Source organism: Gallinula chloropus (genome assembly GCF_964237585.1).
Source record: "Gallinula chloropus genome assembly, chromosome: 12".
NCBI lineage: Eukaryota > Metazoa > Chordata > Aves > Gruiformes > Rallidae > Gallinula > Gallinula chloropus.
In genome coordinates, this window is record NC_140097.1 from 18626724 (window position 1) to 18642795 (window position 16072).

A 16072-nucleotide genomic window follows, 5' to 3' on the forward strand; every position below is an offset into this window, starting at 1 on the left:
ATTTATTTTCAAAGCTGTCAAACATACTGTCACCCCATCTACTTTTCCCCTTTATCCAGTAACTAAGTTTTATTCTGCAAAGCTTCTGCCATGTTCTTCTTAGGAAGACATCTAGCATGAAACAATGCACTAGCTAACACCTGCAAAGAATCTTATGAATATCATCAAAATTCATTAAAAAGAATAAAGAGATTCATTTTAATGAAGGATATATTTTAATCAAGAAGGGGACATACATGTTTTCTATCTATAGTCTAGAATTGAAAGGAACACCACTGAACCACAGCTATGCAGGAAGTCTGGTGAAATGTACACTTGAAATTCAATAATTTTAACTATTGTTTTGATTAGAAAGTTTCTAATATTTATTTTCAAGTGGCCTACTACACTTTTAAATTAAAATAAAAAATACCATTAATTTTTAAGACAATTTTTAAAAAATAAATAAAAATATTTGTGTTTTGGCCACACAAATTTTTGAAATGTAAACTTACTTCCTTCAGCTTTGTTTTCACTGACCAAGAACAATGAATGAGGTGCCTTATATTTCCATCAAAGCAATATTTTTTCTTGCTATCTGTATGATATTTATGTACATGTGCACCTAAACATAAGCAGCACTGGTCCAAATTAGGGAGTTGTGAGCACGTGTATGACGGGTGCAAGTACCTGAAAGCAATGCTACGAAGAAATCTGTATACTTATTCAGCTACTGGATGTGCAGAGCTAACACAGCACTCTGCTGGGGCTAAGTATTACAGTTACTTACTTGCTTGCCTGTAGCATGTATGCCACAGTTAGAGCTGCTGTGCTTTGGTACACAGACAAAGCCCCAGCAACAGGACAGGCTCCTGGAGGACTGGTAAATTTACTGGAGAGAGGCTGGCAATGTCCTCACTTGAAGATTTGTGCACATCTATAGTGGTGATGAACCACATCACATTGACTCCCAGGAATATCACCTGCCCGGTCTCATGGTGCCATTCAATATCCATGTCCTGCCAACAATTACACTTGAGGCTACAATCACTCCTCAATTTCCAGACCCGTAAGTGTGTCAAGAGAAATACCAATTTTTGTACAGCTGTCTTGCAGTGTGGTTGCAGAAATGTGTGCTGGGAGAAGATGGCAGAGAAAGCTTTCCATTACAATTCCACAGTGGCTGCCACCACAGTGAGTGTGATAGAAGTACGACCAATACGTTGGTGTACTTGGGGTTCAAACAAAGCTTGCAGAATTACTTCACACTCACATGATCTGATCCACGTCCAGCTGTCAAAGTAACACTTTCCAGCACCTGGCCACTCCACTGTTCTAACTCTGTGTAACTTCTTACTAAACGTTATTACTCGCTCTCTGCTGGTTAGCATGTGCCACACACAAAAAGGCAATTTCTTACGAACACGATTCTCAGTAAAGATTCAAGATGAGGGGTTTTAAAAGCAACCAGTTTCTGGAAGCCACCTGCAGAATGTCAATGCTCAGTCTTTTCTGAATGCTCTGTTAGAAGTCTCAAATAGAAGACACCTGCCTTACCCATCCAAAAATCTTGGCCAGGTTCTTTTGTAAAAGGTGTCATAGAAAGTAAATAGCAAATTAATGGCCTCAACAGAATTGTCCCTGCTGCTCTCATTTAAAAAAGACACATGGTGCCAATCAACTTGAACTGTTAGCATCATAATGAACATTAAAATACAGTGAAGTGTGATAAATTGTTTTGTTTTTCCTTTGTTCAAGCAGAGAAAAGGTTTAGTATTTCCCTTAGAAAGTAAGCAACAACACGTCCAGTGCATATAATTAAACTATAACATACAGTGTATGCAAAGAACAGATTGCAGGAAGCAAAAGTCTTGGTCAGAGGCAAGCAGTGATTTCCTCAGCAGGCACAATGCCCTCCCTAATGCCAGGGCCCCTGCTGAAGCTATCTGAAACAGCAGCAGCAGATGCAGGTTTTGAAAGGACGTGGCATTCAGAACATGAGACTTTTCTCACAAAGCCTCAGTTCAGTCTGACTATCGATACCCTCATAGGCACTCTTGCTCCTTTATTATTCAACTTAAATAAAACAAAAAGGAAAAGCATTTTAAAAATACATGATTTGCCCCTGCATCCAAGTAAAGAGCTTGATGTATTCAGAGGTCAGAAGATGACAGTTGATCACAGCTGCTTGCTCCTCAGCAGTTCAGCATCTAAAAGCTGCCGTGACCTTGCACAAATTTCACAGGCACCACCACCACCAAAAAAAAGCGACAGTGTACCTTTCCCTGTGCCTTCCTCTCCTTCTCTTACTACTTCAAGTCCCCTACACTATGTTCTTTTCACCTCTTAATTCTGGGATAGAGAGAGAAAGAACAAGAGCAGCAAAATCAGCACTGGAAGTGATGCTGTTTTGAAATCACAAGCATTTGAAAAAGAGAAGTTCTATAGCGAGATGCTCAGCAACAGCCAAAGCTGTGAAGGTTGTCTGCACCAATGTTTCATCACTTGTGACTGCACATATTGAAGCAGAGCAGAAGGAAGTAATTTATGCACATTGCATAATTTATACAGATTGCAACAGGAAGAAGTAGAAAAGCACCTCATGGTCACTGGACTTGAAATTTTTCTAGAACACAAGGTCTCAGTCCTACCCTAAGCATCCCCTGCTATAAACTACATGGTCTTGTAAAATAAGACAATGGGATTGAGACAAACCACGAAATCACAGCTGGTTTTTATTCCAAATATCAGGTGATATCAAAATTAAAACTAGTCATTTTCGGAGCACAAGGTGCCCTAGTTAGACTGTCAGTCTTATGTAGTTATCTAAGTGAAGCCAATGGAGGTAAGTGACAACATTCATTTATATGACTGAAGTATCAAGAATCAGAAACCTAAGTTACAGAATGAGTCCAAGACATTCCTTTGTGATAGAAGTCTTCAATTATCAAATCTGAATACCCTGGGAAGGATTAGAATGCCACTGGCCATATACCTTAGGAGTGGTGCCACTACATGCCAGACATACTATAAAAACCCAGATACATCCAGCAATCACCTCCAAGGTTTTGTTTCTTGAATTCTGTATTTTCCCAAGGGACTCACACACATCTGTCATTAACAGCACTATTTAAAAAATGTACACAGAATGTGGAAAGTCCATTTTTACTTCAGCTGGTTTGGTTCATACTTGCATGAAGGAAAAAAAAATATATATCAAAGGAAAATTATTAAAGATTAAAGTTAAGGCTCTTTAAGGAAAATCCCCCAGAAGAGTGACTGAGAAGAAACACCTTAACTGAGATTTCATTGGGATGTCTTGAAACTTCACCACTAGAATTCACTACTGTCACTGACCTAAGGCCTGAATGTTCTTACCTTCAAACAAATACTGCAAACTCATCTACCTTGCCGGGGAAAAGATATTGGGTTAAGGAAGGTTATTGAATGTTCTCTTAATAAATGAAAGTTCCCATAAATAATCATACATTTACAGAAAGAAAGAACGAACTCAACTGTGACAGAAAAAAAGCTCAAGAACCTAGGGGTCCACTGTAGCTGCCAGTACAATAAACCTGTAGATAACCGTTTGGCATTACTGTAGATAACACTGGAATTACTACAGGTTGTGTGTCACTGCTTTGTACAAGCCACTTTGAGCAGAGTAACTTTGAGTGTACTGAGTTTGCTGGCAAGAACTCAAGACCACGTGAAACTTTGCTGTAAAAAGCACTTGTTTTGCAGAGAAGATACAAATCACTAACTATTTTTGGATCTCACTGAAAATGGAGATTGTTGAGATATTGAAAAGATTTATTGTAGGTATTGAGGATGGGGATTTTGTTGTTGTAGTTGTTAAAGGGGGGTTGTTTTGTTGTTTGAAAATTCGCAGCACTTCAATTTCTTGAACCTACCAATAGCCTGGGAAGGAAGCCAGGAGACTGGTGGCATTTGCACATCTTGACCAGAATACTGAGGAAAACAAGCTCCATTAGTATTAGGGATAATTTGGAATGCAAAGGTTAACTTAAACCAGAGTAAGATTTGCAATTCAGTAGTAGCAAACTGTTAACCCACTCACAGTATTTTACTTGTAAATAGAAAATCAGATTTAAAGCAGAGTGGATTTTGATGTGTATCACACCCACAACACACAACGTTCGAAGGTTTTACTCTTTCCAGTCACACATACATAGCTTGACAAAATGCTATCAAAGAGGTTTTTACTTTTCTTCCTATATGTAACACAGAAGTGATAAAAGTTATAGAATCTGATGAATAGAAGATAAATTTAAGTGTAACAAAAGGACATATATCTGAACAGTGGCATTCTTTGTTTCCCATTAGCTGTCAGAAATGTTGATGTTTGGTCACAAGGGTATTTACAACTAGAAGAAAATGATGACGTTATTACTACAGTATTGATTTATTCTGGTTGTGCTTTATAGTACCAAATACTGTAAGCCTATCTTACACTTAAAGTTTAACATGGATCAGATATGTGTGGATAAAAACAAATAAACATGGACAGATTTGGTAAGAGATAACAGAACCATAGAAACACTTACTCCTACTTCAACTATACATAATATATATCTAGCAAGAAAACAGACAGAATACGACAACTCTTTGCTACCTCCATTTCAGGAACATACTAGTGCACAAGGTTATCTCTAATCTTTCCATTACAATCATTGCAAGTACATTCCCTAGCAAAATTTAGAAAGATAAAATCCCATGTGGAAATTATTTCAAAAAGTACCCTCTACTTACTGAAAATAGCTTAAATTTATTTGAGAACATGCTACAACACCTTTCAGTTTAGTTGTTCAGTACGTCTGGCAGGAAGAAGGGCCTCACTATTGTTGGAATTGCTGTAATGGAGATTATTATGAGATAACTACTCATTGCTGAAGAGTAACCTTTCCATCCAAATTTGAAAACTAAGGGTTTGAAAGCTTATGCCACTGTGTAACTGGCTGGGAGAACACTGCATTTTCCTGGGAAAGAGTGTCTTTATTAAAGTGTTCCAATGTGCAGAGCTGTACCAGGCTTTTGAATAGAAAGAGGATTAACTACTGCCAACACATTGTTGAAAGGAATGTAGCAGGGTACTTACTGCATTATTTCATGATTTGGAAAGCTGAAGAACAGATTCAATCTATTTGAGGAAGGTCCCTTCATATTCCCTGTCTGATTCGGAGCAGTTTCCAAGACTTTCTTCTTTTTTAAAAAAACCCCAACAACTAAAAACCAAACCAAAACCAAACACCACGAAGAAAAGCCATCTCAACAGAGACAGAAGCCTCTTGAGGTCACTTCTCCATCTGTGCCTGTTTGAACCAGCCAGCCAGGAACATAGGTGGCAATGTTCCTTTTTACTCTGGGCCAGGCTCTGTCTTCAGAGCATTCTGCAGGGAATGAAAGGGAAACAAAATGAAGCAGCAGTGCTGCTACTTTACAGTGGCCTTTCTTACTGTATGTTTTGCTAGGCTCCTTCTATCCCTGCAGATTTTGCAGGTCCAGTCCGTACTGACCTTGTGAGCCTTGTTACTGAGCTCCTTGTACAAAAGGCATAATGTATTTGAGTGCAGTGCTGCACAGATTTTACACCAGTTTAGTAGAAAACTACTGATATCTTTCAGTGAGTTTAAGTTTCTATTCAAAGACATGTTTTCTAAACTCATCTTTCTTCCTCTATCTGCACTTGAAGCAAGTACTATTCTTTAGCTGTTGCAAAAAGTGATCAGTTTGAATATTTCATACCCAAATGGACACAAGTATCATGTGCAAGTGGAGATTTTCTGACACACAGAAACTCAAGCAGATACCAGCTGCATTCTGAAAATGGTGGGATTAATAGGCCATGTACAAGATCCTCTGTGGAGGCTTGAACTGCTAGGTCAGAGAGCTACCAGCATCTGAGGTTCTGCTAGAGATCTGAATGAAGACAATCACACTGTGTATTTTTGCTCTGTCAGATACTTCTTCAGTCATAAAACCAGCCTCCTTGGTAAGGACATAGAGTGACTGCAGTACTTCCAGACACACTGGAAGGCTGACATGTTTGCCAGGGACACACAAAACACTAAAAAGTGACATTCTTTTTGTCACGGAGATCCGAGGCAGCTGCTTACCTAATGTGTTTGATACACATTATTTACTGATAAGTGTGACCAACCTTACAGCTATAGGAATGGCTTAGTAACAGCCGTTTTGAGGGTTTTACCACCAGCACCAATTTCCTCTCATCTGAGTCATTGGAGCTTCTTCGTTATCTGATAGAGATTCTTAAAAATTAAATGCTGAGGCTCACTTGACCCTGTACGCTTCCTAGGCAGCAGTGCTAGGAGTTCTTGCTCAAGGCAGTGCTTCCTCAACTCATGTGACTGCAAGCAGCTTTAAAGGATCTCACAAGTACTGAAATTGCTTCTTTCATTCTACTTACTCAGCTCTGCTGAAGAGCACATAAACTTTCTGTACTGAAACATCTTGCAGGGAGTTGCGGCATTTCCCTGTGGCCATCTAATCTGTGCTAATTGTTGTCTAATTTGTGAGACAGACTGATCCACACAGACGGCAAAACTCAGAGGAATCTGAGGAAGAGCTTAGGAAGAACAAAAACTTTTGAAAGAATGCCTGTTTCAATAATACACAAACATACAAACTGATATTTCAGAGAAGACCCTACTGCTTGATTTAGCAGTCTCCAGTTTACCGACTAGGCACAATAAAACTCTCAGTGTAAGGAATAACAACTAAGAGAAGGTGAGTTGTTCACCAAAATTACATGCTGCCCACCTTCCTTTGAGTATAGTGATTTTCTGCCACTCCAGACACTAAAAGAACCTCAGCATTAAACAGAGTATACAAGATGCTAAAGATCTGCGATGGTATTCTCCACTGCCTTACATACTCGTGAGATAAACTTCCAACACGTATACTGAATGCTAAAGGATATGGAGCTATGAAACCAAAAGGCTAAAATCCCAAAGTTTACTTGGTAAACTTCTCAGGACTTTTGACTCAATACCTATGGATTTTATATAGGACCAGGAAAAAAGAAAAAATATCCTTCAATAAAATGAAAGTAAAAAGAGTCATCTTGTTACTTCCCTAGTCAATTCATTACTGTATGTATTACACATACTGTTTTCCAAGGTTTCTTTTCTCTGGTGTGGTTCAATTATCTCATGACACAATAAAGTGTACAGAATAGTACAGGTGTAGCAATATCAAAGCTGTGAAACATTTTTCAGTTTAAAAACATAAATTAAACATCCTGTTCTGTACTTCACAAGGCTATATATTAAATTATACCTGCCCAATAAAGTAAAGGAGACTTGCTGAGCTTCACTGAGTAAGCAGCAATCAACAGTATGAAGAAAAGGTTTTCTTAGAAGAGAACCTACCTGACCCAGGACTTTTACAGAAATGTGTGGGAGACCTCCCTCCTAGAGGATTGGAAGATACATTCTAACAGAGATAACCCTAAAACTGTAAGTTCCAGTGAAAAATGCATCCTACAGACCAGTCCTACATTACATATAATATACGTTGCATTGTCTAAACAAATGTAAAAGCTGAGCAACACAAGACAGGCTGCATATTAAACTGGTTCTGATCTTACTTGCACCCACATTAGACAATCTCGAACCTGAGTAGGACTCAAGGAGACAAGCGTTCAGAAGATGCACTGCATGAGTGGCTAGCGCATGAACCCCCACTGGTTTGCTACCCTGCAGAGCTCTGATTATGTGACGGTGACATGGGAGAGAACAACATATTAATGAAGGTAATACTATAAAGTAGGTGTGTATCTTTGAGAAAGAGAATGCCTTAAAAAGAAGAGATTCTTTTCACACTACCTTCCTTCCCTCTAGGCTACAGCATTTAGAAACTTAAAATTGGTTGTGTCTGTTGTTTTCTGGTGCAGCGAGTGGCGATCACCAAAACACCTATAACAACAAGCATAGATACAACTACAAAATGGAACAAAGTCTCTAAATCTACACTTCTTATCAAATTAGAAGGCAAGATCAAACTCTCCTCGGCAGAATTTTCTCTAAAATTTGTAGCACTGCTTGCAAATGATGACAGTTATTTCTCATCTCAACTCCTGACTCATTGAATTCAGTATTTATGTTTTCTGAATTTAATGTGACTACTTAGCAGCCACTGTGTATATACATATACTGGTTTTATTTGTGTATGTATAGGTGTGTGTTTTCTATATATCTATAGCAAGAGATAAGAGTCGAATCACAGAACTCCCACTTTAGCCACTCCTGACCTGTTTTCCTTCAATCTCCTTCACAGAAGTCACAGCAAATTCTTCTCTTACCAAGTCTGAGAGTTTGATCCTGTCAAATAACCTTTTTTGTACTGTTCCACTCACCTCTGCTCTATAGTTTCTTGCTATTCTCTCAATATATCCAATGAATCCTTAAGTCTTGCAGTTTTCCCCTACTCCTCTCTGATGCAGTGCCAAAAATCTCCTTTTTATTCACCTTCCAAGCTACCTAAGTTAATACAACACACAGTAGCAGCTGTGAACTGAAAACATCTAGAACAAATGTAAGTCAACCTGATGTCTCTCTCAATTTGTGCTGAAGGTTTCAAGCAGTCTGTAGACTTGTCCTTTGTTGGCCACTCAATTAAATGTTCATAAAATGAGAACTACAGACCACAAAAAAAAAAAAAAAAAAATCAGGAACTGTCATGTGATTTGGTAAAATAGCCCTTCATAGGGAGCTCTTGGCTACAAACTTGTGTAAGAAATGGGTGATGGTAAGCTCTTACCTCTTCCACACAGAAGAGGCGAATATAAAACCATTACTTGACTGGCAAAAATAAATAAAAAATTATTCTGTCAATGTAGCTCATATACTCACTGGCTCTTCAGTAAATCCTAGTTACATAAAACCCACTATGAACAACAACAAAACCAAACCAAACAAAACCTGCAAAGGAACAGGGACAGAAGGGAGTAAAGAATAGCTCATAAAACAGTAAAAAGAAAACGACAAACGTACACAGGAGTTATGGAGCTATTTTGGGAAGCCCCAAGTCCTCTGTTCACACTTAGAGCTACTGGGTCTACATAAAATACTGCTTTCCTGAAGCACTTGCAACTTACAGTACGATTCTTAGATAAATTCAAATAAACTCCATCACCTCAATTTTTCATTTGTAAACTAAAAATAGCAGAGCTGAAATTATTAAAAAAACAGATGTTGAAGGGACTTTGGTAAAATATCAGTCATTTCCCTTTCCACACAGAAAATGACTATGCCGACATCACTGTTTCAAGGCCAGCACTGGTAGATATTGTGTAACCTTTATAGAAATTCCATCACAATACTTAATGATAATTCCTCAGAAAATCCTCCTGACACTGCAAATCAATTTCCTTGCTGCCATGAAAGAATATACTGGAAAACAAGGTTGGTTTGTGGTGATGTTTTTTGGGTTTTTTTCCCCAGTCTGTGCTCACTATACTTTTTTGCACAGACAGAACATCTCTCTCAAGCATTTAAAGTGCCTAAAACGAACAAGCAACCACCCTTTCTCTTAACACCCTCAATCTACAATGCCTTACTTCCTAAATACACTTAAAAAGTGTGTAAACTTTGCTTCTGTCCTGTGATGAAACTTCTTTAAGAGCCAAAAATAGATACAGGGTTGCTTAATTATACGGAACTCTTTGCTTTACACAGTGCCCATGCTGAGAAAGCCAGTAAGCAGACAAATGCAACTGCTGGTTAATAATACATGAACATCTCTAAAATCCTTAAGATTCTCAATGTTGAGCCAGTGAGCAAATCTAATGGACACATTCTTCTACAGTTAAAAACTGTAGTATTTTGTAAAGTCACATACATTTCTGAAGGATTCCAGAAGTATTGAAGGATACATCTTGGAAGAATCACATGGTATTTCTCTGCAGATCTAGTCCTGCAGTAAACTGGTGGAGAACATACTTATTGAGCAACCTCATAAAACATGAATGTAACTTTTCAGACTGACCCTGGCAAGACCCCTCTCCTTTAGAGGAGTGGGCTAAGCGGTTTCAGGAAGAAATTGCCACCAACCACAGTGTTAGTCTTCTAGATTTAAAATTCTCCTTAGATATAAGCGTGGGAGGCTACAGGTGGTAACTTATATAAGGTGGTGAGGTCACTTCTGTAGCTGCACCAAACAAGCCAAAATTGAAAGGAGGCCTTTCAGTAGAGGTCTTCTCTCACGTAAGAGAACAAATGAATTTATGAGAAACTAATAAAACCCTAGCAAAGCCAGAAGAAAAAAGCCTGGTTAATTTGGCGTGTTCTACAACTGACTGATTTAGCCAAACTTGTCATGGCACATGTAAGGTTTCACTATTTTAGATCTTTTACTTCTTAAAATTTTATTTTCCTGCAGGAAAACTGTGCATCTCATATTTCTTTCTCCACAATACATAAAAGAGCATGTATTGACATATATTTAAATACATATTCCTGCCCTTAGTGTTACCAATTCTTCTAAGAAAAAAAAATTAGCATTCTTCAGCAAAACTGATTATCTGAGCTAAAGGCCAGAGGTTTTTAAGCACATCACTCTGCTCCATGTGTTTTTCCTTTTCATTGCTAGAACTTCTACAGTTGTGTAAGGGTTGTTTTAAATAGCTCATGTATAATCTTTCCAACAAAAAGGTAATTTTTATTTTTGCCATGACTGCAGGACAAAACTGTCCCATTTTTTAATCACAGACAACAAATGCTACAAATTCCCAAAAGAAATTCTAGGTATTAAACAGTGAAGTAAATGCTTTATGAAACTTATCTGAAATAACAGTATCATTCTAAATAACTAGGAAAATAAAGCCCCAAACTTGTTCATGGGACCTTCACAAAGAGAAGTTTATTACCTTAAGTACCTACAAGGTACCTACAGGTACAACAAGAGGGGCTTGTAGCATTTTACAGTTGCACAATACAATTTGAAATAAACAATTAAATATTTATTGGCATGAAGACAATTAACCTATATATTATCAGAATAGTCTTCCACAATCCTTGTCCTCAAGTACCTCCTTTGATCTAGACCATCTAAAAAAGTATGGAGGCAGTGGAGGAACGATCCCTAAACCTCTGCCCAAAGTAATGACCTGAGAAGCAAGACATTAGCACCCCAGTCTATACTCCATGATTATTTCACTTTTATACAAAGAAGACAAGTCAGAAGATGGTGAAATTCCCACCCCATACAAACACACTCAAGGAAGTGGGACATTCATACAATGAAGACAGCCTCCTACATCCTGAGTCATCAGAGCAAAGACAACAAAAAGGCCTTTTTTTCCCCCAATAATTCCCGTAAATTTTCATGCAAGTATGCAAAATAAAATGCTTTGCTTGGAACGAAATAGTAATTACTTGCTCCAAACAAATGTTATGGTGTCTTCAACTAAGTAACTTTAAAATCTTTTCATGTAACGATAAATAGTATGTAAAAATATCTTGGGCCTCTAATATTAACTCAGCACTTTTACTCTGTGTAGTTCAGATCCCCTTCTGGAAAATGGGAATAATTTGACCTTATCTGTGAACATAAATCAACCTCAAAATAATCAATAAATCTGTAATTGCAAAGCCATTGGCACCATGAGCATCCTAGGAAGCCGTGACTAAATTAGTAATTTTGTCAGCAGAACAGGAACCTAACAATAATGGGAATACAAGGCATAAGAACATTAATGAAGAATGACAAAATCCTGAATAGCTGCACAGTATTTGCTCCTTATGCATCCTCTAGCATGATCAAAGCAGATCAATTGAAAAAATATCAGGTTCTTCTTCAAATCATACTCATAAAACATCTGAACTTGAAATTGCACAACCTTATTTCTAATATTTCCTAATACCCAAATGCTTCAATTCGCAACTTTTAAGGTAATTTTTCTACATAGTAAAAAAAAAAAGTTATGTACAATGTTCAAGATGAAATTCCATCGGTTTTTATTTTTATCTGCCTGGTTCAGAGCAGCAGTTACCAGCCCAGCATTTTGTCACCTACCCCATTTCCTCCTTTCAACCAAAACCAGGCAGTCAGTGGTTTTGAGGCAAAACCAGATGAAGATCTCACGTGACTCCAAACAAAAAGCAATTTTCACACGGCCTCTTATGAACTGAACAGAAACGAGCAAGTCTGGCACAACTCAATGTTCTACAAGGCATGCACAAAGGGACTAGTTCTGAGAGGTGCTGAAGGTCTCCGGGTGCTGAGCACTGCAGGATCAGGCTCAACTTACTAATGACTTTTCATAGGGTAGTGAGGATTAAGCACAATGCGACTCCTGCAGTCATTTGCAGCCTGAATGGCACAGGAAAAACTCTTTGACTTTGCAAGGAAAGGGTTTGTGCCTTTTCCTTTTTGCTGAAAACAGCCCCTTTTCTTCTCTCTAGACAAAAAAATGTTTTTTTCTCATTAGGCTTTACTTGGAAATGCTAAGGATGTGTGACCTCCTCCAGAGAATGACAGGCCAACAACTAGACCTTATTTAACAGAGGACCAAGTTGTTGTTATACAGCCAATAAAAAAAAAAAAACTATTGAGGTGGAATCAACCACAAAACCATGGGTCTTCTGTGTGTCCAGCTCCCTTCCCAGGCACTAGAAACCTCAAATTTCTGACCATGGTGACAGACTGGAGTAGCAGCCAAGAAAACCAGAGACATGGTTGCTGCCTCCTATACCTGCCAGGCAATTTCCTCTCCTAGGAATGGACACAGAACAACGCAGTAGAGTATATTCTCCTCTCTATTCTGTCTCCCAGGCTATAAATATAGCCTCATCCATGGCCAAGGCTTTCTTTCATGGGATTGCTTTAACATACCCCAAATTATCAATACTTCTATTATTACTGCAGCTACCGCTATTAACTGTTTAAAGTTTGGATGCTAAAAACTCCATGTGCCATACCTTGAAAGTATGATTAATATTTTTTGTCTTAGAAAAATCTTAAATCAGGCTATATGATTAGGATGAGAGAAACACCATAAATAGTAGGTAACTAGACAGCCTCTGAATGCTGGGCACCTGCATGAAATGAAAAGTAAAGCTTCAGACTCTTCCCTGTCCTCCTTTGGAATATGGCACCAGAGAGTTTGAAGAATAAAAAGTGAGTTTTGATCGACTTATCTTAGGAAGCTGTATATGCAGATGGAATGTGAAACTTCTCAAGGCATGCAAGGTCTTAAATAAGGTAAAAAAAATCCTTTAATCTCCTAATTTTTTCCAGAGTTTTCAACGCTGATACCTGCAGGCAGTTGCAAGTCTATGAACTCAAATGAAGTCTTAAAATGTTAACAGGGACAGACGTTTCTAAGGAGGAAAACAAGTAAAGAGCATCCAAACTCCCAGATTTGCTTCTTGCTCCTCTACCAGAATCATACCCTTTTCACTGTATAGCTACAGATAAGTAGTTATCAAAATGTTTCTGTGACCCTGTAATTAAGTTTTGAGGTCCTTGCACATACTATGAGATTATTCTCCGTGTACCCTATGGAAAATCGCATGTAGGACCTACTGTGGTACTTATCTCCAAACTCTTAGTTTCTTTTTAACACAAAAGCAAAACAAAAAAACCCCTCAAAACACACACCACCCCATCCAAGACAATAAATAGGCCTTCACACTCTGTGGACCCAGACATCAAAGCTGGTAGAGACTGGTGAATTATCAGAGAAAGTGGTCTATAGCTTCTAGGGTAGCAAGGAAACGGTATCCTCTGTGTAGACCTGAGTACAGGTAACTAATAATGTGTATGCCAGAAAAGCTTCATACTACTGCAAAGTATCCTCTCAGACATCACTACACTTGGATGAGTTGCTGTTGACCTCAGCAATAGCTTCAGGAGTAGCCAAGGCCACAGATGCAATGAAAGCTAGAGGTATTTCTACAAAGAAGCTGAAGACCTTTTCCACAGTCCTCAAATCAGGAAATGATTTGGATTCTCACATCCCTTTGGGCCTGGTGTATTCATTTACCAGCATGCACACACACATACAACTAAGCCCAACTTGTGCCACTGCTACTAACCACTGCTGGCATTCACAGATGCCAGGCTGGTCTGCTATATGATGCCCAGCACCCTGTATACTCCTCAGCATTATTAATCCTTAGACAGAGCGCACTGAGCTTGACAGAAACACCTAATGGTACAGAAAGATGCATTCATGTGAATATTGAGTCTTCCCTAAGCTTTTTTGGTTTGGTTTAACTAAAAAAACCTGGAGAGCTTGTGAATACTATAGGGGATTGTGGTAATGGGATGTGATTTATCAGAGGGAAGATGTAATAATCAGCCTGACAGTTTACAAATGCAGTAGTCAGTTCTACATGTAAATGAGATCGCATACAGTAAGCAAACAGGATCACTACTCACAATGATTACCACTCCAATTCATCGATTGTCCCAAGAGTAGATGGTAACAGACCCTAATACCTAATACCAAAACCCTTGAAAACCCCACCAAATCCAAACTTTCCCCCCCAGCTGACCCTTTACACAATAAATTTGCTTTATGTGGCCATGACTCAGAGGAATTACAATTGCAGACTTGAGATTGGCAAGAGTAAAGCATAAAGGTTTTCAATGGTGGGGTTGTTCAGAAGAAACCTAGAGCCTCCGCCTTCCCTTCACAGGCATCAACTTAATTAGTTGTAAAGAACTTGGCCGTTATGCAAATGAATTCAGCCCTGTGAGTGTTTATTGCAGCAACGAAGATTCTCACACACCATCCACATGAGGTGTGAGAACAGCAATGAGCATCTGCTTTGTGTAGTCTACCCCATCAACTTTTCTTTTACTATTTGTTTCAAAAAGAGTCTTTCAATAAATTTATATTTCCTGACACCAGAACTGATATAGGAGCAAAGCAACATCACATGAACAAGACCTCTGGCTAAGTAAAGTAACATTTCTGGTAACACTTGTCTGCAGACTGTAAGAAAACTTGCCAGACAAATTAACTGGTCTAGTAATATATTTACTTCAGATTAACTACTCTGATCTGCAGTGTACTTCTAAACACACAGACCTCTACTGTTCATTTATTTCTGATATATTTGAGAAATATAAAACTTGATTATAATCTTTCTATTCCAATTAGTTAATGCAAAAATAATTCCTCCTATTTAATAAAGCTTTTTCTACTTCTACTTTTTCATGTTTGTATTAAATTTTGAAGCCATGCAATGTCATACCTACTTAAAGTTTAACAAGGCGAATGTCTCCCTCAGCAGGAAGAGAGTACATGAATTTTCCAAGGGTGAAATCTATGCAGCTTCAGCTTTACTTGGCCAGAGATAGTAGACAAGTAAACTACTGTAAACTATTTTGACCAGTGAACTGGTCAGAAAAAGTTTGATCATAACAACGAAAGAAGTTTCAGATAGATGGCAAATTATTTTTGTTTACTCTTTTGGTGCTTGTAACTTTAAAAGTGTTACAATGTGTAATTTCTACTTTGTATACTCATACTGTAAAACAAGTCAGAGAAAGGGCTAAATCTGATTACACCTTCTGATTTCATAATTCATTCCTAACACAACCAAAATCAGGTAGGCAAATACATTTTAAACATACCCCCTTCTCAGAATTCTCTAAAAATGAAACTAAAAAGATTTTATAGCAAAACTTGGATTCATGTTACAGGGGCTTCTAAATCCTTCAAATTTTGAATGTATCTGTATGTGTGTCAAAATAACACAGACACAAGAATTCAGGCAATCAAAAGAGGAGCACTAACAGAAAAGCCCAACACCCTAGAAACATGAGGATATAAAAGTTAATCTGTCCGCTTCATACAGTTCCACTGAATGTTGCCTGCTTCTCTGGATAACTGTAATTGCCATCAATTGCTAAGATTTGATATTGTTGAATAAGCAAATTAAGACTGTGGGTAGATAACACTAGTACTGGAGAAAATACTTTGTTCATTTATTCTAGCTATATGACATGTAGTTATCCCAAAGAAACACGAGGTATTTTTGTTAAAATTATTAAGTCATGGCCATAAGACATGACACCTAAAAAACCCTCTTGTTTA

General features: G+C 38.1%; 1 protein-coding gene across 1 annotated transcript in view; it reads right to left on the reverse strand.

Annotated features, from left to right (window-relative positions):
- The window catches only part of SLC6A11 (solute carrier family 6 member 11), a gene marked incomplete at both ends in the record, with an annotated part of 91933 nt that overhangs the window by 69191 nt on the left and 6670 nt on the right, over positions 1 to 16072 (reverse strand). The window lies entirely within an intron of this gene.